The following is a 23,622-nucleotide window of genomic DNA, read 5'->3' on the forward strand; positions in this document are numbered from 1 at the left end:
CTAAGCCCATGTATCACAGGCATCCATCCTATCACTCACCCCTGTGAGCAAGACATCATGTTGGAACTCTATGGTTTTGATTTGACCTTGCGTTTTAGGACCACAGAGTCGCTTCTTAACTAACAAGAATAGGTATTTGCCAAATAACAGAAAAATCAAAATTCTTCAGTTTGATTCGTACTAGTACTTTCTAGTTAGTGGCATACCCTAGAAATATTTTCTTTACTTGCTGAATAGCATGTTAAAGAAGAATGATTGTAAGGTTTCCCCAAAGTAATTTGAAGAAGACTTTATTACATTTAGAAGTCAAATGACTGATAGAAAATTTCATTACCACTGGGCATATTTTTTACAAAACACCATTCATTAGTTCTCCTTATGTTGTCTAGACAATTGCTTACTGCTAAAACTTTCTAGCTAACAGGGTGGCCTAGAAAGAAAGAGGGAAAAAAGGTTTATTTTGGTTTGCTGAATAACATATTATGGATGACATAAGTTAAGGTTTTTCTGAAATCAAAATAAAGAACATCGATTATTTTCCTTTTTACCCATGCAACCAGATGATCTATTTCTAATTTGGAAATTAGGTTAGATTGACAGGAGGAAGCTATGTCAACTAATCTTCATTATTTTCCTTCGAAGTGTTTGCCATTCTAGCTGCACATCACTTTTCCTCTGCCCTCGTGCATCACACAGAACCAGATGTTCCCCCCTTGATGCTGCACTGAATATACTTCTCTGGGTGGCACAATCAGTTAAGCGCTGAAATACTAATGGACAGGTTTATTTAAAAGATATTAAAATGTTTTAAACATAAATAGATAAATATGGAAAGCACTGTAAAACAAACACAGTTGCCACCAAGACAAATCTGACTCATGGCAATACATGTGTGCAGAGTAAAACTGAACTCCGGAGGGTTTTCAAGCAACTTTGGAAGCCGATTGTCAGGCTTTCTTCTGATGTGCCACTGGGTAGGTTATCTATTTATGTTTAAAACATTTTAATATCTTTTAAATATGATGTGTATTGGAGTCCATGGTTTCTGATACTTTCTGTCAGCCAGACAGCAGTCATAGTAGTTGTGGTTGTCTGTGCAATGTATGTAGTTCAAATTGATTAAACCTCCGATGAAATGAACCATCTCCAATAGTGCCCTTTTCTCGGATTCTCAAAAAGAGCATCTCAGAGTTTTCTAGCATGAATCGTATGTTCACTGGCTGTTCCAGAGTAGACAGAGTGTGTCTTGAATGATACAGAATGCCTCAACTACATAAATGGCAGAAGGTCAGTTCCCCAGAGGATTATTTAAACAACTGTCAGACACTGACCAGACCAAAGCACCAAATGGCCACTGATTCTTAGGATCTTATATCTTCTCTCTTATTTTCCATCTTTTGTTCTTTTTGTTTACGTTCTGAAGAATTTTCTTGTGTTTGTCACTGAAGCTTTCTCTTGAATTTGTATTTTAGTATTCAAAAATTTCCAGGAGATTTTTTAAAATTGAACATCTTATTTATAATTTATTTTGTTACTTTTTTATATATACTTTTGAGTCTCTCCAGAGACACTTTGATGAATTAACTTTTTTCCTGGATTATTTTTCTCTACCTTATTATTTTGCACTTTTATGTGCCTTTGTTTCCTTAAATATGTTATGACTTAATTGCCCGAATAGTTTTAAAATGAAAACAAAACAAAACAGAAAAACTGAGTAGGAGTTCTATGTGGTGATGGTGGTGGTGTTGGTGTGCCCTGGAGTCAATTCTGATTCATAGAGACTGTGTATAGGGTTTCTGAGGTTGTAAATATTTACAGGAGCAGAAAGTCTCATATTTCTACAATGGAACATCTGGTAGTTTCAAACTTCTGACATTGTGGTTAGCAGCCGACTTGTAACCACTACATTATACAGCCTTTACTTCAAGATGGGTTTTGAAATGTTCTTTCTGATGAGGAATGCAATGCCATAGCTCTTCAATTTGTCATTCCCAGCATATAAACCATATGATTATCTGATTTAAAATGGCCAATACCAGTTAATTTCAGCACACTAATACCTAGGATATTGATGTTTATGCATTCCATTCCTTTTTTGACAACTTCCAATTTTCCTCAATTTTCCTTTGTGCATTCCATGTTCTGATTATTGATAGATCTTTACTGCTGTTTCTTCTCATTTTGAGTTGTGCCCCAATCAACAAATGAAGGTCCTCAAAGCTTTACTCCATTATCATCACTATGGCCAACTCTATTTTGAAGAGGCAGCTCTTCCCCAGTCATATTTTGAGTGCCTTCTAACCTTAGGGGCTCATCTTTAGGCACTGTAACTGACAATATTCTGATACTACTCATCATGTTTCACTATTCAGTATTCTGGTGCTGACAGTGTTCCACTGCTGTTCATAAGGGTTTCAGGGGTTAAACATTCAGATGTAGTCTGCTTCTCCTTCTTCCTAGTCTGTCTTTGCCTGGAAGTCCATCTGAAATCTGTCCACCATGAGTGACCATGCTGATATTTAAAATATTTAAATATCACAGCAACATGCAGGTAACCACAGTATGACAGACAGATGAATGGTGGAACACACACATTAGTTCTTGATTTGCTCTAGAACATTATTCCATTTTATAGAGCACATCCAATCATAGAATGCCCATGATATGTGTTACCTGGTTGGCATAGGAATCGGATAAATCGCTTACCAATAGGCTTTTGCAGGAAAGGGTGGGAGAGGTATAAGGGTTGCTTGGTTTCTTTGGACTTTAAATAAGTCCCTGTGTTCTCAACCTTACTTTTTACTCCTGCCCTCTGGTTCCTGGCTGTTATGTTTAGGTCAAGTACCAACATGGGATTCTTCCAGGCACACAGGTTCACTTCTTTGTTACTGTCCATCACTATATGTGTTCTGAGTCTTAGTTTCCTGCACTCTGTTTCCTCAATAAATATTTTTCCATTTTGATAATCTAGAACTTAAAATATATATTTATCCATGAATGGCCTCTTCCTGGTTCTCTTTACTATTACTGTTGTTGTTGTTAAGTGCTGTCAAGTTGGTTCCCAAAAAATTGTTTTATTAAGTGTCATCCAGTCAGTTCCAACTCATAATACTCCCGTATAGTGTTTCTGAGGCATGGTCGGTGGGATTGAACAAGCGACCTTGCAGCTCAAACTGACATTGGGATCCAGCACATTATGCTGCAGTGCCACACTAGGATTCCACTATTACAGACTTACATTACTTTAATTTTATTCTGCCATGAGAGAAAGATGTGACTTTATGCTCCTATGAAGATTTACAGCCTTAGAAACCCTATACAGGGTCACTGTGATTCAGGACCAACTTGACAACACACAACAACAACAGTGTTTTAGTGAAATATATGTGTATTTTCTTGGTGTATCATTTTGAACTGGAAGCTCAAGCTTGTTGGTTTATGTTTGTTTATTTGTCTTTATCGTGGTAAAATATCTATAACAAAACATTGCTATTTTAGCATTTTTTACATATGTAATTATGACATTAATTATGTTCATCAGTATCAATTTCCAGATTTTACTATCATCCCATATACAATGAATTTCCCTTGTCGTCTTCCTCCTGTTCCTGGTAACCACTAGTAAACTTTGGCCTTTATACACTTGCCAACTTCTAGCTATTTCATATAAGTGAGATTATACAATGTTTGATATTTTGTGATTGATTTATTTGGGCTGCAAACCTCAAGGTCAGCAGTTCAAAACTACCAGCTGTTCCACGGGAGAAAGATGAGGCTTTCTGCTCCCATAAAGATTACAGCCGTGGAAACCCTGTACAGGGTCTATGTGCATCTGTAGGGGTTTTCCAAGGCTTTAAATGCTTATGGGAGCAGAAAGCCTAATCTGTCTCCCACTTACTTTGCGATTCTCAGTCCAGTGCTTAGCTTATGGAGTAAAGTGGACGGTCAATGAAAAAGAGATAGACCGATACAGTAGCAGCAACAATGGGCTCAAACAGAACAATTGTGAGGATGGCACAGGAATGGGCAATGATTGTTCTGTTGTGTCGAAACAGACTCAGAGGCACCTAACAACAACATTTGTTTGTTGTTAACTGCCATCGAGTGGGTTCTGACTCATAGAGACCCTATATAGTGTTTCCAAGGAGCAGCTTGTGAGCTTGAACCACCTGCCTTGCAGTTCAAACCAACTTTGCAGTTGGGTGTTTATTCTACACCAGGATGATAGCACTTTATTTTTGCAGCCTTCTAGATAATAATTTTTGAATCATTATTGTTTTTTTTTGTTGTTTTCTTAGCTTCTTAATCCAAATGTAGAGTAGTAGGCATTTTGAATTGTATGGGGCCACCCTAATTAATTATCTATATCTAATTCACAATCTGTCATGAGGGTGTGTTTTGTTTCACCTACATTATGGCTTCAAAAGTTAAATTTGTGAGCTTTTCAGCAAGTGACACATTTTCCAGTCTCCCAGACCAAAAGACTCCCTGTTACCTTTCACTTGACCCAGTTAATGCATTTATCATCTCTACCTTGTGTCTGAACCAACTCAATGGCTCTTCACAACCTTAAGCCTGTAAACACTTTTTTTCCAACTTTGATCTAATCCAGGTAATTACTCAGTGTTTGAAATCTGCTAAGCGCTTTAGCCTATGCTAGAGCATGCCCTATGGTGGGCGTCTCCCTTACTTCAAGCTTCATTACTTAAACTAGTGTTTTTCTACAGGAAGACTCTAAATGTGTGATTATTATTTTGTTCTTTATAGCAACCAGAGAACACAGCTCATAAAGAATGTGGATGAACAGAGATGCTAGACGCATATGAACATTTTGCCCAATGGCTTTTTATGCATGGTTTTCTATGAACATTCATGTAGGTGAAAAAATTGTTTACATTTATTTGAGAGTCTGTAAAATAATTTTACATTTTACAACAAGGCTTGTTTCTTCGTAATTAGAATATAAACTTGTTTAAATGTGTTTAAATCAAGGAAATAATGCACTGTTCTCTGAGAGTTGTTCACTATTTCAGAAAACCACAGCAGGAATACAATGCCAGTTATTATAACTGAGCCACCAATAAATTATCCACCAGTATCAGTCAGCCCATAATAGCTGCCATTTACAGGATATGTAACAAAAGAAATCTATGACTCCTTTAAACAAACTTAAAACTAAATATTATTAAATCTGCAGTGACACACAAGATGCAGGGGTCTAATTAAATTTTATTAATACAAACCTTTTGTACTTCACATTATTTCCTTACCATATGTTTTAAATTTTTCTGTGCCTAGCAATAATAAATCTAGGTTGTGAAGATTATATCATAAAATTATTTCTTTATTTTGTGCTGACCTATTGTTGGTTTTTTCCCCAGTATTACTCAGATTTGTCTCTATCACAGTTTTTTTGTCATCTTGTATTACTACTTCTTATTTCAGTCTTCTTCAATCCCCCATAGTCTATCCAAGGATATGGTCTCCTGGGTCTTTCTAAGTGCCAGAAACTGATTGTGAGTTTCAACATGTGGAGGAATTTCAAGGCAGGAGATATGTTTTCAGTGATACTTTGTCACTATCCCGTCATAACATTGGGAATTATTTTGACACTGCACTTATAAATAAGGCCCAGCTCATTTGTGCTAATATCATACTTCATCATTTTCTCTGTTTCCAAAGTCTGTAATTTGTCTTGGCATGTTATCCTTACTTCAATTAGGATTGTTTCTGTCTTTCTCTTACCATATACAAATCAGTCTGATCTGTTAGACTTCCTTCAATCCTAATTTTTGTTTTAGTGACCATTCTTTCATATTCCTGAATTTCTTGTACTGAATGGTTTTTGATCTTCTTAACTCTCTTAAATACAAAGGTATCCATCACTAGCAGGTATACTGGGAAAGGCTCACCTGAGCACTTACATATTAAGACACATATTATTTTAAATTTCTCATTGCTCTTGTTTAATCTAGTAACAGCGCTGTGCTGAGCCATAGTAGAACTGAGGCAAAAAACAAAACAAAAATACGTCAGCAACACAGACCCTTTATTTAGCTTCCATATTTTGTTAATCATAGAGATTTACTTTGATTTTAATATAGTCATCTTGAATACTAAATATTTTGGAGCCACTTAAATTGTTGTCTCACTTGTCTCACCCTACTCCTGACCTAAAAGAAAGCAATAGAGAACGCAAGTCCACTTAACTTCCATCTTTATGTCATTTATGCCCTTTCCACCATTTACTGTCAGTTTCTGGACTAAACCAAAGTACAAGCAACCTTAAACTTTACTACATCTTCATTCTCTCCCATCTTGGAACCCAGACCAGTTTCTGAGCTTTAGTCTAACAGAACATGATCAGGAGAGTGTACCACAACCATGTTTATCTCCTTCTTTTGGAATTTCTTCTTCTTCTGGGTAAAATTTCCATTTCCACTAACCACTCCTCATAGGACATGGTTTCACAGAAATGTCACCAATTGCAACAAGATGCTTTCAACTCTGTTTCTGCAATGATTTTGGAATCAATCCCCTAAAATTCTCTGATGTTATCCTTCTTTATGTTTCACCAAAATTACTACAATAGCTTCCTAATAGACGTTTTCACTTCATTTTTCTTCTTCCAGTTCTACCTCCAGAGTCTAAGTTAACTTCTGAACACAGATCTGCTGATTAACCTTCCTGCTCAAAGATATATCTTTGAGCAGGAAGGTTAATCAGCAGATCTGTGTTCAGAAGTTAACTGAACTTCCGACCTTATGGTTAGCAGTCCAGTGCCCATCATACAGTGCCACCAGGGCTATTCCAGACAAAGGAACTGCTTAAATAAATGTGTAAAATCATGAAATCAGAAAATGTGTTCAAAGAGTTGCAAACCACTCTGTGTGGCTTAAAGGAGGCCCACGTTCAGAGAATGGAAGGAAATATTGGGTAAGTACTTTGCGATACAAGTTGAGAAAGCCATGAATAAAAGGCTAAGGAGTTTGAACGTATTTCAGAAAAATGAGAAGTAGCAAGAAGTATTATCCAAGCATGGTTGGTTGGTTATGTGCCGTGGAGTCAGTTCAAACTCTTAGCGACCCTGGATAGGGTTTCCGAGGCTGTAAATCTTTATGGGAGCAGAGAGCCTCATCTTTCTCCCGCAGAATAGCTGGTAGTTTTGAACTGCTGACCTTGAGGTTAGCAGCCGGACTCGTAACCATTATACTACCACAGCTCCTTTTAAAAGCCAACAGCACCTGATATATTCTCAGGCAGTCTCCCACCCAAGTACTAACCAGACCCAACTCTGCTTAGCTTTCAAGATCAGAAGAGATCTGGTGTTTTCAGGGTGGTATGGCCATAAGGTGGGAGTTCAAACCCACCAGCTACTCCTGGAGAGACAGATGAGGCTTTCTGCTCCTGTAAAGTTTTACAGCCTTGGAAACCCTATACAGGGATGCTATGAGTCAGAATCAAATCAATAGCAGTGGGTTTGTTTTGTTTTTGTTGACTGAAATGACCTCTTTGTTTCTGTGGGATTATATTTTATCCTTCTCTGGTAGATAGTGGTTATGAATTGGGCTGCAAACCGCAAGGTCAGCAGTTCAAAACTACCAGCTGTTCCGAGGGAGAAAGACGAGGCTTTATGCTCCCGTAAAGATTTACAGCTTCGGAAACCCTGTACAGGGTTGCTATGAGTCGGAACTGACTCCACGGCACATACCAACAACAACATACAGTTAATTGTTGCTTCTTTTCTGAAGTTTTGCCTGAGCTCTCAGATTGATTGATATCTCTCTCTGTGAATTCTGAGTCCCCTTTCTTTTTACTTCTCTTATGGCACTCCAACTATATCTCTAGGTAGATGGATAGATGAGATTGATAGACAGAGATATAGAGACACAGAAACAAAGACACAGACTTTTTTTTATTGTTATTATTTTCATTCCATTACCAACATGGATGTTCCTTAGTGAAACAACATGGCAAAGCATTGAGAATATAAACTCTGATGTCCAATAGCTGGATCTGAATCTGGATTCAACAACCAGTCTCCTACTTTATAACTATAAAATATAAATATAAAAATACTCTATCTCAGGGATAGCTGAAAGCGGCGGTGGTAACTGGAATAACTTTTCAAAAGGAAAGATAGTTTGTGTCGGCTCTCTCCGCGAGACATGGCCAATGTGCTCTGTAACAGAGCCAGACTGGCTTCCTACCTCCCAGGATTGTACTCTTTAGTTAAAAGGGTTGTCAATCCCAGAGCCTTTTCAACTGCAGGATCTTCAGGTTCTGATGAGTCTCATGTAGCCATTCCACCTCCAGATACATTCTACCCCTTGTCCACTTTTAGGCTCTCGAACAGTATGGCCTGATGAAACTATGGGACCATTTGGACCTCAGGATCAGAGATTCCAACTTCAAGGGAACATAGGCTTTGATTGTCACTTCAATGGAACAGCTTCACAGAAGAAAAGCCAGGTTCATAAAACTTTGTCTGATGTGCTAGCAAAACCTTTATCAACTGAAAGGCATGAGTTTGTGATGGCACAGTATGTTCATGAATTCCAGGGTAATGATGCACCTAGTGAACAAGAAATTAATAGTGCAGAAACTTACTTTGAAAGTGCCAAAGTAGAGTGTGCAGTCCAAACATGTCCAGAATTGCTACGAAGAGATTTTGAAGCACTATTTCCAGAAGTGACCACCAGCAAGTTAATGATCCTGACTGTGACACAGAAGACTAAGAATGATATGACTGTTTGGAGTGAGTAAGTAGAAAATGAAAGAGAAATGCTCTTAGAAAAGTTCATCAGTGGTGCTAAGGAAATTTGTTATGCTCTTCGAACTGAAGACTTTTGGGCTGACTTTATTGACCCCTCATCTGGTTTGGCACTTTTTGGACCGTATACAAACAACACTCTTTTTGAAACTGATGAACACTATCGACATCTAGGATTCTCTGTGGATGATCTTGGCAGTTGTAAAGTGATTCGTCATAGTCTGTGGGGTACCCATGTGTTTGTAGGTAGTATCTTCACTAATGCGCACCAGACAACCATATTATGAAGAAATTAAGTGGAAACTAGCAGTATTGTCAGTGTATTTGCTGTGTTCTGTTTGTACATAAAATTTGGATTAATCTGTAAACACCATCAAAAACTTCCATTTTAAAAATAGACATTACTAGGTATTTATTTCAACATTTATGAATTTACATTGTTGTCAAGCAACTTGTGATTTTTAAATCTTAGCTATTCGTTGTTCATATTTATCATTGAAAACACCTCTACCTTATATATAATGTGGTAATTAGCATGTAACCAGGGTATGATCTCATGTTCTTATTTCTCCCCCTTATTGGGAAACCTATTTTAATTCTTTTTCTCCAAAAATAAATCACAGATTTAGTTGAAAAAAAAACCAAAAAAACTCTATCTCATAAGTTGGGTCAAGTGAGTTAATATATGTATAGTATATAGATCAGTGTATGGTAAATAGTGCTACATAAGCATTAGCTATTATTAAGGGTAGTGATAATACATAAAGCTTATTTGTTGTGTTCTTCCACAATGCCTTGCACACAGAAAGTTCTCAACGCATATATGACTAATACATGAATGCAACTCTTTAAATAACTTGTTGTTGTTGTTAAGTGCCGTCGAGTCGGTTCCGACCCATAGCGACCCTGTAACAGGATTTCCGAGGGTGTAAATCCTTACGGGAGTAGAAAGCCTTATCGTTCTCCCGCGGAGCGGCTGGTAGTTTCGAACTGCTGACCTTAAGGTTCGCAGCCCGATTCGTAACCACTACGCTACCAGAGCTCCTTAGCTGCTGTTATTTCTTAAGAAGTCTTCACTACTGAAGGACAGGAGCAAGTTCACAAATGGGTTTGAAAACAATAATCACGATCATTTGAAGTGAAGTTGGAGAGGAAATGAAGGAATTGAATAAAGCTGCAATCAGAGTACACTGATAAAAAGAAGAAATGGCGCTAACAGGATATAAAAATTTAAGTGGCTGTGGAAAGTCAGACAGGGACAAAGGATAATTAAAAGGGGTCAGGAAGTCAAGTCCAAATCTTCTTTTGTTGTAACCTTGTTATCAATCCCCTACTCAGGATATTCAGGTGTGACTTACCCATCTGCAGATTTTCATACTAACAGAAAGGATGAGGAATAAAAGCAGAGTTGTTTAGTGTATGTGCTGAGGGCCAAAGTAAGAATCGCGAGAAATGATTCCATTTTCACTACATGAATTTTCACTTATAAAAAATCAGACTTTAGCAGAAACGATGAATTTGATGAGGACTAAAATTGTGTCATTTCTTCCACAGAACAGTAGGTTGTCATAGCACAGAAAATAAATACAAGTGGCAAAATTCCATGTCAGTAATACATCCAGAACTCACTAATATTGCCCTTGGCAAAGTGTTATGTGAGCATTAATATAGCATTAAGGCGAGAGAGAAAAAAAAAACAACTTTCAGAAAAACAACAACAGACTTTCACCTGTGAGAACTCACCTGTCATGATAGAGGGAAAGAACAACTCAAAAACTTCCAGGGGGGAAAAAAAGTAAATTGATTTTGTTAGGCAAATATCACTTCCTTTCTCACCAATAGTGAGAATTTTTTTCTAACAATTCTAGAGGAGAAAGCAAAGCTGAACTCAGCCAATGTGTCCTGTATAAAGGAAAGTGTCCATAAGCTTGGAAAAGCACAGTATTTCATTTTTAATTTTTAAAGGAAATATGACAAATACAAAACAGAACAGATGTTATGTCTCCAAGCAACATCATCTTTGACACATCTCAAAGTATTATGAAACCTGCTGTATTTTATTTCTAACTTTTACATATCATAAAGAAAGACCAAAATGTTTGGTTTTAATGTTTCCTTGGGTTGCTAATCATTTGCTCTTTTTTCTACCACACCACAAGCAAATACTTACTCTTAACCTTTCTCAATCTATAATCAAAGGGCTGTTTAAGTGTAGATACTCATTTTACTTGATTTAACTATGTAGTGTAATTATTATTTACAGATTGTAAAGAAATATTGAAAGAAAATGATGCCAATACTAAGAGTATTATGGTATGGTGTAAGTGTATTATTTTATCACCTCTGCAACCCTTTAGGCAAAATTACTGTTTATTTTCAAAAATACATTTATGAATCATGAAACAAAAATACACATAGAAATTTTGAATCCATTACCTGGCACAACAAATCAATGCTACAGTCAACAGCTTTTTTTCTTTATTTATGAAGACATAATGTGCAAAGATGAAATTATTAGACAAAGTAATGAGTCTACATCAATCTGTCTTTAGTTTTATAAAACCCAGTTTTACTCTGTCAGCCTTGTCAATGCCTCTGAATATTAATGGGAATAAAGTTAATTGCTGGGTAGAGAAAGGTCTTACTCAAAGTGAAAAGGAAGCACCTTGCTGAAATCTGTTATTTTTGACAAGCCATAATTTATTTCTATGTAGTGATATGTAACGACAGGTTTCAAACCTGATTCTTATCTCTACCACAAATTCTAACTATTTTCATTTGGGATGTGGTTGGATCCTAAGCCTCTGACCACTTTCATCATGTGGAAATAAATTATTTCATGAAAAGTAGTTACATATTTTGAGTAGAAGGGGCTTGGTTTAGCATATAATGAAGCAACCATGTTCTATAGTTTCTGGAAAATCTACAAATGTATTTGTTGTATCTCAGTAGCAAAGAAGGAGAGAAAAGCAATGACTGTCAGAAAGAAAGAATGGGTTATATGTGAAAGCAATAACTTCCCAACAAATCTCCATGCTAGTTAAATAATTTCATTCAAAGAAAATGAACAATGAATACTCACTTGAGCTTTATCTTGATTGCATTGTTACCTGATTGGAAACACAAACAGAGTTATGCTAAGAATTTCCAGATGTTTCCATTAAACCTTAAGTAATTATAACTTAAAACAAAACATATTTTTACTGTAAATCAGTAGCCTACTAAATGTGGTACCACTCTTCACTCAATAGAGTTCAGGAAAAAAGCTAACATTCAAAATAAAAATGGGCTAGCTTGCATTAACCAAACTCAAACTCACTTCCACAAATCCATTGAAACCTATGTTGGGTTTCAGAGATTATAAATCTTTACAGGAGCTCATCTTCCTCCCACAGTAAGTTTGAATCACAGACCTTATGATTTATTGTTGTTGTTAAGTGCTGTCGAGATAAAGAAGTAAGATTAAAATACATTTAATGTTGTCTCTTTTCCCTTCATATATCATTGTCGTCGTTACTTTTTAATGAGAATATGCATTTACTGTTGGGAACTTTGAATGATACATTATCAGTTGGAGGCTCATTGTGGTTCTTAGACGCAAAAAAATAAGGAAAATATTTGAATGTAACAACAGCTAGATGGAAGATGGGCTGTTCGATAGGATCAACACAGGTTTTTGTTTTAGACATTCCATTTTGTAGCCTAATAATGTTCAGTGCAGTCGAGTCGGTTCTGATTCATAGCAACCCTGTATGAGGCTCCCAAGGAACAGTTGGTGGATTTGAACAGCTGTCCTTGTGGCTGACAGTCTAGTGCTTATCTGACAGCACCACTGGTCATTTAATAAATGAAATTCATCGGTCCTTGTGCCCTAGCCTAAGACACTTGGTTGTAATTTCTTTAGTATAGCCCAAACTGTCATAGTTATCTAGTGAGCAATAACAGAAATGTATTTTAAAGCTAAAAGACCAAATCCAGGGTGCCTGCTCTAGATGAAGGCTTTCTCTGTCATCTCTAAAACATACTTACATCTCCGGCGTTTGGTTCCTGGATCCTTAGAGATCTATCTTACCTGCTACTTGTTTAATTTCTTTTATATCTCAGAAGAGATGACTAAAGACACACCCTATACTAATCCTATCTCATGAACATAACAAAGACAACTCATTCTCCAATGGAAGAATTACAACCCCAGACATAGAAGTTTGGATTTATAATACAGTTTGGGGTGGGTGCAGGACACAATTCAAACCATAGCAAGTATCTATATCTAATAACATCACAGGGGTCTGCTCTTTTCCCTTTTGCTGAAAGCAAGTGCCACATGACTAGACAGCAGATTGGGTGGCGTTTATGTTTTGGTTCTTAGTCATCCCAATTTTTCTCTACCACATCCCAGTCACAATGGGAAAAAATGAAAAGCAGCTGCTAACAGCCTCACAACAGTTCTGTAATTACTTTCCTGGGCTGGCATTATATGATTTGACAATGGCCTGGGGATGTAACAAATAAGAAAAACCTTGTCATTCAATTTAAAAGGCTTCCTGCTAGGCCAACACACTCCCCTACTTCATCAGAATGACAGTACTCAACTCTGACACAGCCAGCATGTTTAGAACTGAGTGATATAACTGCAGCCAGGTGGTCCCAAGCAGAAACAGCCAACTTGCTTTCCTATTGACACTGCTATTGAATTGAAGGGATGAATCCTAACCTAGGTCAGAGATGTGAATATCAGGTCAAAAAAGCACCAATTTATTTAGTTCTAAGAAGAAATGCTAATATATTGGAGTATTTTAGTTGAAAGAGCAATTTTCAGAGGAGGTAATCCCACTTTGCCAAAGATTCCAAATGACCTTGATTCTTAATATGTGTCATTTTCATATCTTTGCATAATCCAGTTTCATTTTCCTTTTCTAAGATAATGTTACCAGGTACAGGCTCTATTGGTCAAGATCAAACCCAGTTTTATCATAACAAATCAATATATAACAATCAAACATATCAGATGATCTTAACAAATCAAGATTTCATAACAATAGAACCCAGTTATCAGTGACTTAAAGTTTTAAAGGTTTAAGTCCTCATTCACATCACTGTCCTAAAAGCATTTATAGAATGGTTTTCCACATTGTGATTCAGAGACCCAGCCTCCTTTCAGTGATTCCAGAATCTGTGTCATTGAAGGTCTCTGAGGTCTTCATTGTATCTTCTCCATCCAACCAGGAGACAAGGGAGAAGAGAAAAATCACAAAGGAATTTAGGGCTCAGTCTTTGGAAGTGTAGCATCTCATTACAATTCACCTGTGCTCTCCAGAATTACTCTCCTGATCCTACCTAAGATGCAAGGGGCTGGGAAACAGGGTTCCGTGTTATACCACAAAGACACAGCATTGCATTCAACTCTGCCATATGCATTCAACAGATAGGTGAAGAAGGACCCTTAATGATTACAGCTTACAACCACTTAGTATGGCGCTGTAGGATAAGAACTGGACTGCTAACCATAAGGTTGGTGGTTCAAACCCAGCAGCTGCTCCTATGAGTACAAACTGACTCAAAAGCACTTAACAACAACACAACCACTTAGAAATAACCTACATCAAGGCCATTAAACCATGATGTCCCTATTTCCGTTAGTATAAGTAATGAAGCACATTTGGGGGGTGGCGGAGGCAGTATTCAATGTTTTGGCTGTAGTAATTGTAGTTTAATCGATGGGGGAAACCTCATAGGAGATATTGGGTTAGTCATAAAAGCTAAACAAAATATTCACTCACTTAACAACTATTTATTGAATAACTACTATTTGCCAGGCATTGTTTTATGTACTTAAAATATATTGGTGATCAAACAGACAAATATCCCTTGAACCTTTAATTCTACAGTAAGCTGATAGCAAAATACACAGAATAAATAACCATGTTATATGGTATATAATAAGATGGCAAATGCCACAGGAAAGTAAAAAGTAAAGTAAAATTAATGAACACTTAACTGGGGCATTGATATTGATAAGGATAAACTTCAAGAAGGTGATGTTTATTCAAAGATTTGAATGGGGGAAGGGCATTTTAAGCAGAAAGAAAAGTCATTACAAGGGCACTGTTGTTGTTAAGTACCGTGGAGTCGGTTCCGACTCACAGTGATCCTGAAAAGGGTTTCCGAGGCTGTAAATCTTCACGGGAGCAGAAAGCCTCATCTTTCTCCCATGGAACGGCTGATAGTTTCGAACTGCCAACCTTGAGGTTAGCAGCCCGATTTGTAACCACTATGCTACCAGAGCTCCTTGTGCAAGAGAAAACCAGATGTGTTTGAGGGTTGGGGGACTATGTAGTTGAAGTGGGTAGAAAGAAAAGAGAAATAGAGGCAGAGGTCAAAGTGTTCATTGGTCCTTTAAGACAGACTTTGGCTTTTACTGCCCATGAAGTAGAAACCCACTGGAGGGTTATAAGCAGAAGAGGGAGGTCATATAAATTGTAACAACTATACTATAGAGGAAAGAGCTCTGGTAGTGTAGTGGTTATGAGTCGGGCTGCTAATCTCAAAGTCAGCAGTTCGAAACTACCAGCCATTCCATGGGAGAAAGATAAGGCTTTCTGCTCCTGTAAAGATTTAGAGCCTAAGAAACCCTATGTAGGGTCACTATGAGTTGGAACCAACTCCATGGCACACTACCAGCACCACCACCACCATACTATAGAGTAAAAGAGTAGAAGCTGACCACACAGAAGATTATTACAGTAACAAACCAGTTAAAATATAATGGTGTATTTATAAAGCTATAATAGTGGAGATGGACAAAGTGATTGGATTCTGTATATACTTTGAAGATAGAATCAACAAACATTCTGGTGCATTGGATGTAAGGTATGAGAAAAAGGGAGAAGTCAAGAAAGACTGTAAGAGTTCTGTCATAAGTAACTACAAGAGTGGGATTGCCATCATAAGAGATGGCGATGACTACAAACAGAGCAGGTTTGGTGGCAGGTTCAATCTTTGGACATGATGAGTTTGAAATGACTATTACACATCCAAACAGATATTGAACTGGCAATTAGATATATAATTCTGAAGACAGAAGAGAAGTCTGGACTAATAATATAAATTAGGAGCCATTGACATATACAAGGGGACTTTAAAAGTTCAGGGGAAAATGGGATTGAAAGATGGGGAATTTTTCAGCAACCTTTTGAAGCCCTCTTATAGGTGATATATAATGTTAAGAGATTAAATGAGATAACAGGAGTAAGAGTGTGTGTGTGTGTGATAAGAAAGGAAAAGAGGTCCATTGTCTGAGTGTTGGGACTTTTAAATAGTAGGAGGTTGGAGAAGAATCATCTGCAAAGGATATTAGAAGCAACAACTAGAAAAGTGGAATGAAATCCAGAAAAATCCTGACAACCAAGTAAAGAAGTGTATTAAAGGGAAAGAATAATCATTTGTGTCAAATACTATTGATAAGGGAAGAAATGTAAAGATTGAGAGAAGACCACTAGATTTAGCAATGCGAAGATTATTGATAACTTTGACAAGAACATTTTGAATTATTTGTAGTGATGAAAGCGAGACTGGAATGGGTAGAACAGGATTCAGAGAAGGAAAGATAAATCTTTCAAGGTATTTTGATATAGAGAGAAGCAAAACAGTTTTATTAACATCACTTGGCAGATAAAGTAAAGTCAAGAGATGCTTTTTAAAAAGATGTGCAAAACAGCAGTATCTTTACTTGTGTTGATAGTAATGATCCAGTTGAGAGTGAGAAATGAATTACAAAGGAGAATTACTGTGGGAGATTTTTAAAATCATAGGTACAAATAGGCACAAGGGGATACGGTCTAGTTCACAAAGTTTGTGCTAGATTTTAGAAAAGAATATGAATAATTCATCTGTGATAATAGGTAAGAATTAGGTAATGTGGGAGATGATGGCGGGAAATCTCTATAAATCCTCAGTAAAGTAGGAAGAAGAAACAAAGGCAATAAAAATAAGCAAATACTCAACATTATTGGAGTGTTTTATAGAGGGGATGCTTCTAATAGTTCTGATTTATGTAAGCTATCTTGATAAAGACACCTTTGGAAGTGATTAATATGATGTTGCATCTGCACTATGAATATTTATGAATCAGGTCCAATGAACTGTATTTTCGTGATTTTTCTCATTTTTTCACAGTACACGACCTCCACTCCATTCCAGCTGGTATCATCACTAAACAATAATCATTACAGCCTCCATAATTTTACCAGGCTCTCTCCTCATATAAAATGCTTTCTCATTTCCTCTATTCAATTCTTCATATATATTTACATATATTAATTAAAAATTATATCTTGTAAGCATTTATATATAATAAGAATCAGAGATAACATAACACATTTAGGAGAAAAAGTAGGGTATGTTGAAAATAATTAAATCCATAATACTTGATATCAAAATAATTTTAAATTCACCCCATGCAAATTCAGTCCAAGTGGATTTGCTTCAAAGAAAACCTAAGGTTTGGCCCTTAAATAAATAAGGAATCTTACTAGGAAACAAACCAATTATATTATATTTGTCAGTCATTGGCTTCATACCCAGCCTATTACCTTTCCTAAGGAAATCTCTCCCATCCACAGTCATTGCTGAAAGGATAACCATAGGCAATCATATTTACCAATATCCCCAATCCACTGGCCACAGGTGATTGAACCACAATTAGTAAACTAAAATATGTCATTTGAATATTTATAAAGTGGGCGCTGAATGACTAAGTTAGTTGTGGGGTTAAGTACTGCAATGTCTGTAGAGATAGATCAAAGACAGTTTGTTGTTGTTGTTGTTGTTAAGTGCTGTTGAGTTGGTTCCAACTCATAGTAAGCCTGTATAAGACTTCCGAGGAGTTGTTGGTGAGTTTGAACCACTGACCTCGAGGTTCACACTGACCCTGCGGTCTAGTGCTTATCCTACAGAGCTACACCAGGACTCCAAAGACAGTTTGCTTTTGTTGTTAAGTGCCATCCAGTTGATTCCAACTCATAGTGACCCATATAGGGTTTCCAAGGACAGCTGGTGAGTTTGAACCACTGACTTGTAGTTCAAACCAGCCTTGCAGTCCTGTGCTTATCCTACAGTGCCACACCGGAACTCCAAAGACAGTTTAGATCAATGCAAATAACATGACGTTTTGTGGGAGCAGAGAGATCATGAGTAAACAGAGAAAGCTGGTTTATTTAAAAAAAAAAAAAATGTTGTTGTTAAGTGCTGTTGAGTTGGCTCTAACCCATAGTGACACTATATAGGGTTTCCTAGGAGTGGCTGGTAAGCTTGAAGTGCTGACCTTCTTCTGACCAAACCAATTTTGCAGTCCAGCGCATTAACCTACAGCGTCACACCAGGAAGATAAATAAATAGTAAGAAGCAGAGATCGACCAGCATGAACCTTCAGGGTGAATAGCTTTGGTACTGACCTTTCAGATCCCACCCATGTAGGTTTGGTGTTATTTGACTTTCCATCCTTGGATTTTCATGAAATTGTCTAGAGAGCCCTGAAAGTTAGTTCCTGTTAAGTGTACTTCTTGTTCTTGCAATTGACTATATTCTAAGATAGTCATCACATTAAAGGTACATAGTTCTAATAGCAACTCTGAGTTAGACTCTATATTCAAGTGGATTACTAGATGTAAGAAGTTGTTTGGTCATTTAAAAATTATATCATCTTGACATCTGAATGGCCAAAATGAAGTGACTATCTCCTTACTTTTCATTTCTTTATTTATAAGACAGGTAGTAGCTAATGGGAGCAAATTAATGTGAATTTGTTACTGCTCATATGCCTTTACCACAAGTTGTGTAGAATTTTCCAAGATGCTCCTGATACCCTATCTTAAATTCTGGCATCTAAGATGCTAGGTGGAGTCCTTGTGTGTCACTGTAAGATAAGCACTGGACTGCAAGGTCAGTTTGAGCTGAAAGGTCAGTGGTTCAAATTTACCACTTCTCAAAAACTCTCTACATGGTCGCTATGAGTCATAATCAACTCAAATGCACTCACAACAACAACAACAACAACAAGATACTAGGTAGTATTCTGACTAGCAAGATGTAACCTAACCAGGATTCTGAGGAAAAGAATAATTGTTAAAATATCTACATGTCTGGCAGAAAACACTCATACTGTATTTTATGAAGAAATTATGGGGGGAAATCAGCATGCTCCATTTTATATTTCTGGAAGTAGACATGCAGCTGAATTAAGACTATAGCAACACCTTTATAATTTACAGCCTATGATTATGTGTTTTCAGTTTTGAACACTATCATCTATTTTATTTGAAATTCTCTGAAACAATAATACAATTCTATTTTTTCCAGCAACCATTTAATACAACTATTGATCAATAATCTTATGTGTCCAGATGTGGTACTGTAGGGTAAAATTGGACTGCAAACTCACCAGTAGCTCCTCGGAAACCCTATACAGGGTCATTTTGAGTCAGAGTTCACTTGATGGCACTTACCAACAACAACAATCCTATTTGCCATAATGTTATGGTGACTTTCATAATAACAAACGTATTGTGATTCCCTAATAAATGTTGGACTTTTGGTGTGGCACTGTAGGATAAGCACTGGACTTCTAACTACAAGGTCAGTGGTTCAAACCCACCAACTGCTCCTTTGAAACCTTATACAGGCTCACTAGGAGTTGGAGCCAACTCTGTGGTACTTAACAACAACAACAAAACCATTATATGGAATCCTGGTGTGGAACTGTATGACAAGCACTAGACTATAATCCAAAAGATCAGTGGTTCAAGCCCACCAGATGCTCTTTGGGAACACTGTATAGGGTGGCTATTAATCAGAACAAACTAGACAGCATTTAACAACAACAATAACAACTATAATATGATGATTATTTGATTTCAGGTCATCTTTGCTTCTATTTTTAGCCAAGTTAATAGTCCCCAAGCACTAGTAACTTGCTGTAACAACTGTAAAATTTGTATTTTAAAATCTAGTGTGAATCCTTTCCCTCTAATTTGGGAAGTTTCAATATATATCTCTCATGTCCTTAATCAGATATTATGGGTCCGAATTGTTGGCAGAACTTTTCTTCATTGCATTTTAATTTATCCTAAGACAACATCAACTTATATAATGGGAGGTAGGGTAGAGAAGAGAAAATATTTGAAGAAATGTTGGCCAAAAGTCCCACATTTAATGAAAAACATTAATCTATAGATCCAAGAAGCCCAACCAAATAAAAACCCTGGTTATGATATACACAAAAATGTGATAAAGACTAAATGCAGGCACATCATTGTAAGACTGCTTAAAGCCAAAAAAATAGAAAAAATGTTTGAAAAAAGAGAAAAATGTTTCATTACATGGAGGGGAACAGTGCAATTAATAACTGACTTTACATCAGAAATAATAGAGGCCAAAAGATAGTGTAATGATACATTCAAACTACTGAACAAAAAGAAAAACTGTCAAATATAAAAAAAAAAAAATTCTATATAAAAAAAATGTTATAAAACTGGTTGCCATGGTGGTTACACAAATCTATGGACATACTAAAATCATTGAAATGTACACTTTAAATGGATTAATTGTATGATATATGAATTATGCACAATAAAGCTGTTAAAGGAGTCATGGTGTGGTGACATATGATAAACACTGGACTGCTAATTGCAAGGTCAGAAACCCTACATAGGATTGCTATGAGTCAGAACTGACTCAACAGCACTTAACAGCAACAAAAATAACAAAGCTTCTAAGAAGCAAACACACAAAAATAATTCTATAAAACACACAAAAATAATTCTATATACAGCATAACATCCTTCAAAAATGAAGGCAAAATAAAGACATTGCTTGATAAGTAAAGGCTGGTTGGTTGGTTATATGCCATCAAGTCCATTCTCATTCATACCAACCCTGGATAGGGTTTCCAAGGCTGTAAATCTTTACAGGAGCAGAAAGCTTCATCTTTCTCCCACGGAACTGCTGGTAGCTTCGAACTGCTGACTGTGAGATTAGCAGTCCAGCTTGCAACTACTACAGTATTCAATGCTTGTAGATTTACCTTATAAAAATGCTAATGGCCTGGAATTCAAGATTATAGTCTCAAGGGACATCTAGGACAATTAGCAAAACATAATTCACAAAGACAAATTTCTGTATCCGACTTTGGCGATTAGCAACTAGTGTCTTCAAAGCTCATGTGCAGCCATCTAAGGTGCAACTAGTGTTTTAGAAATGAGGAAGAAGAGCTGAATAAAATTTTCAAAGATCATCTCGAGAAGACAAAGTCAAATATTGTAATGAAATGTGCAAATATTTAGAGTGAAAAAAACAAAACGGAGATTATTGATCAAGCTGAAAGAAGTAAAGAAACAATTCAAGCCTTGGGTTGCAATATTGAAGGATTCTAAAGGCTAAATGAGACCTGGTGTGGAGCTGTGAGTTAATGCACTGGACTGCAAGGTCTGTTTGAACTGCAGGGTTGGTGGTTGACTCTCACAACTGCTCTTCAGAAGCCCTATACAAGATCACTATGGGTCAGAATTGACTTGATGGCACTTAACAACAACAAAGGCAACATAGAATGATGCTGAAAACATCAAAAGAATATGGGAAGAATACTCAGGGTCACTGTGCAAAAAGGAATTGGTCAATGTTCAGTCATTTCAGGAAGTATCAAAGAATCAAGAACTGATGGTATTGAAGGAAGAAGATCAAGTAGCACTTCCTGGAAATAGCAAAAAACAAGGATTCAGAATTTTATGGAATACAAATTGGAATACTATAACAAACTAATGTAGCATTGGAGGCACTCACTCGTGTATGCTAAGAAATTTGGATATAGCTACCTGGCCAACCAATCAAAAGAGATCCATATTTGTATCCATTCCAAACAGAGGTGAGTCAACAGAATGCAGAAATCATCAAACAATATCATTAATATCACACACAAGTAAAATTTTGCTGAAGATCATTTAAAATTGATTGCAGCAATACGTCAACAGGGAACTGCCAGAAATTCAAGTAAGCTTCAGAAGAGAACATGTAAGGAGGAGTGAGTATCTCTGCTGACATCAGATGGATCTCGACTGAAAACAGAGAATACCAGAAAGATATTTACTTGTGCTTCATTGACTATGCAAAGTGGATCATAACAAACTATGGCTATTATTGCGAAGAATGGGTATTCCAAAACACTTAATTGTGCCCATGAGGAACCTGTACATAGACCAAGAAGCAGTCATTAGAACACAACAAGGTGATAACTGAATAGTTTAACATCAGAAAAGGTGTGAGTCAGGGTTGTATCCGTTCATCAAATTTATTTAATTTGTATGCTGAACAAATGATCTGAGGACTGGATTATATGAAGAAAAATGAGGCATCAGGATTGGAGGAAGACTCATTAACAACCTAGGATATCCAGATGATACAAATTTGCTTGCTGAAAAATGAAGAGGACTTGAAATATTTAGTGATGAAGACCAAAGACTATAGCTGTCAGATTACTGCTCAACATAAAGAAAACAGAATATTCACAACTGTTCCAATAAATAATATCATGATAAATGAAGAAAAGTGTGAAGCTGTCAAAAACTTCAATTTACTTGGATCCACCATCAATCTCATGGAAACAGCTGTCAAGAAATCAAAGGGCATGTTGCATTATGCAAATAAGCTGCACATGCCCTCATTAAAGTGTTAAAGAGCAAAGATGTCACTTTCAAAACCAAAGTACACCTGACCATAACCATGCATTCTAGATTCAGAAGAGGATGTGGACTCAGGGACATCATTGCTGACATTAGATGTATCTTGGCTGAAAGCAGAGACTATCAGAAAGATGTTTTTACCTGTGCTTTATTGACTATGCAAAGGCTTTTGATTGTGTGGATCATGACAAGCTATGGACAATGTTGGGAAGTATAAGTATTCCAGAACACTTAATTGTGCTCATGAGGAAACTGTACATAGATCAAAAAGCAGATGTTAGAACAGAACAAGGGAACACCAAATGGTTTAAAATTAGGAAAGGTGTGTGAAAGGGTTGTATTCTTTCACCATACTTATTCAACCTGTATGCTGAACAAATAGTCTGAGAAGCTGAGTTATATGAAGAAAAACACGGCATCAGGATTGGAAGAAGACTCATTCATTAACAACCTGAGGTATGCAGATGATACAACCTTGCTTGCTGAAAACAGAAGAGGACCTAAAGTACTTATTGATCAAGATCAAAGACCACAGCCTTCAGTATGGATTGCATCTCAATGTAAGAAAACAAAAATCCTCACCCGTGGACCAATAAACAACATTCTTATCAATGGAAAAAGATTGAAGTCGTCAAAGACTTCATTTTTCTAGCATCAACCATCAACACTCATGGAAACAGCAGTCAGGAAACCAAATGAAGTATTGCATTACACAAATCTGCTGCACAAGACCTTTTTAGTGTTAATAAGCAATGTTGTCAGTTTGAGGACTAAGGTGCACCTGACCCAAGCTGTGGTATTTTTCAATAACCTCATTTGCATGCAAAAGTTGGACAATGAGTGAGGAAGACCATACAAGAACTGATGCCACTGAGTTATGGTTTTGGAGGAGAATATTGAAAGTACTATGGACTGCCAAAATAACAAACTAATCTGTGGAAGAAATACAGACAGAATGTTCCTTGGAGGCCAGGATGGCCAGACTTCATTTCTCGTACTTTGTACATCTTGTTAGAAGGGACCAGTCACTGGAAAAGGATGTCATGTTTGATAAGGTGGAAGGTCAAAGAAAGAGAGGAAAACCTCTAGCAAGACGAATAGGCACAGTGACAGCATCAG

At 36.8% G+C, this 23,622-nt stretch overlaps 1 pseudogene; it reads left to right on the forward strand.

The window, feature by feature from the left end:
• The first annotated feature begins 8,168 nt into the window (after nt 1-8,168).
• On the forward strand, nt 8,169-9,080 carry LOC102824020 (annotated as a pseudogene).
• The last annotated feature ends 14,542 nt before the right edge of the window (nt 9,081-23,622 follow it).

Source organism: Chrysochloris asiatica, unplaced genomic scaffold, assembly GCF_000296735.1.
Source record: "Chrysochloris asiatica unplaced genomic scaffold, ChrAsi1.0 scaffold00017, whole genome shotgun sequence".
Classification (NCBI taxonomy): domain Eukaryota; kingdom Metazoa; phylum Chordata; class Mammalia; order Afrosoricida; family Chrysochloridae; genus Chrysochloris; species Chrysochloris asiatica.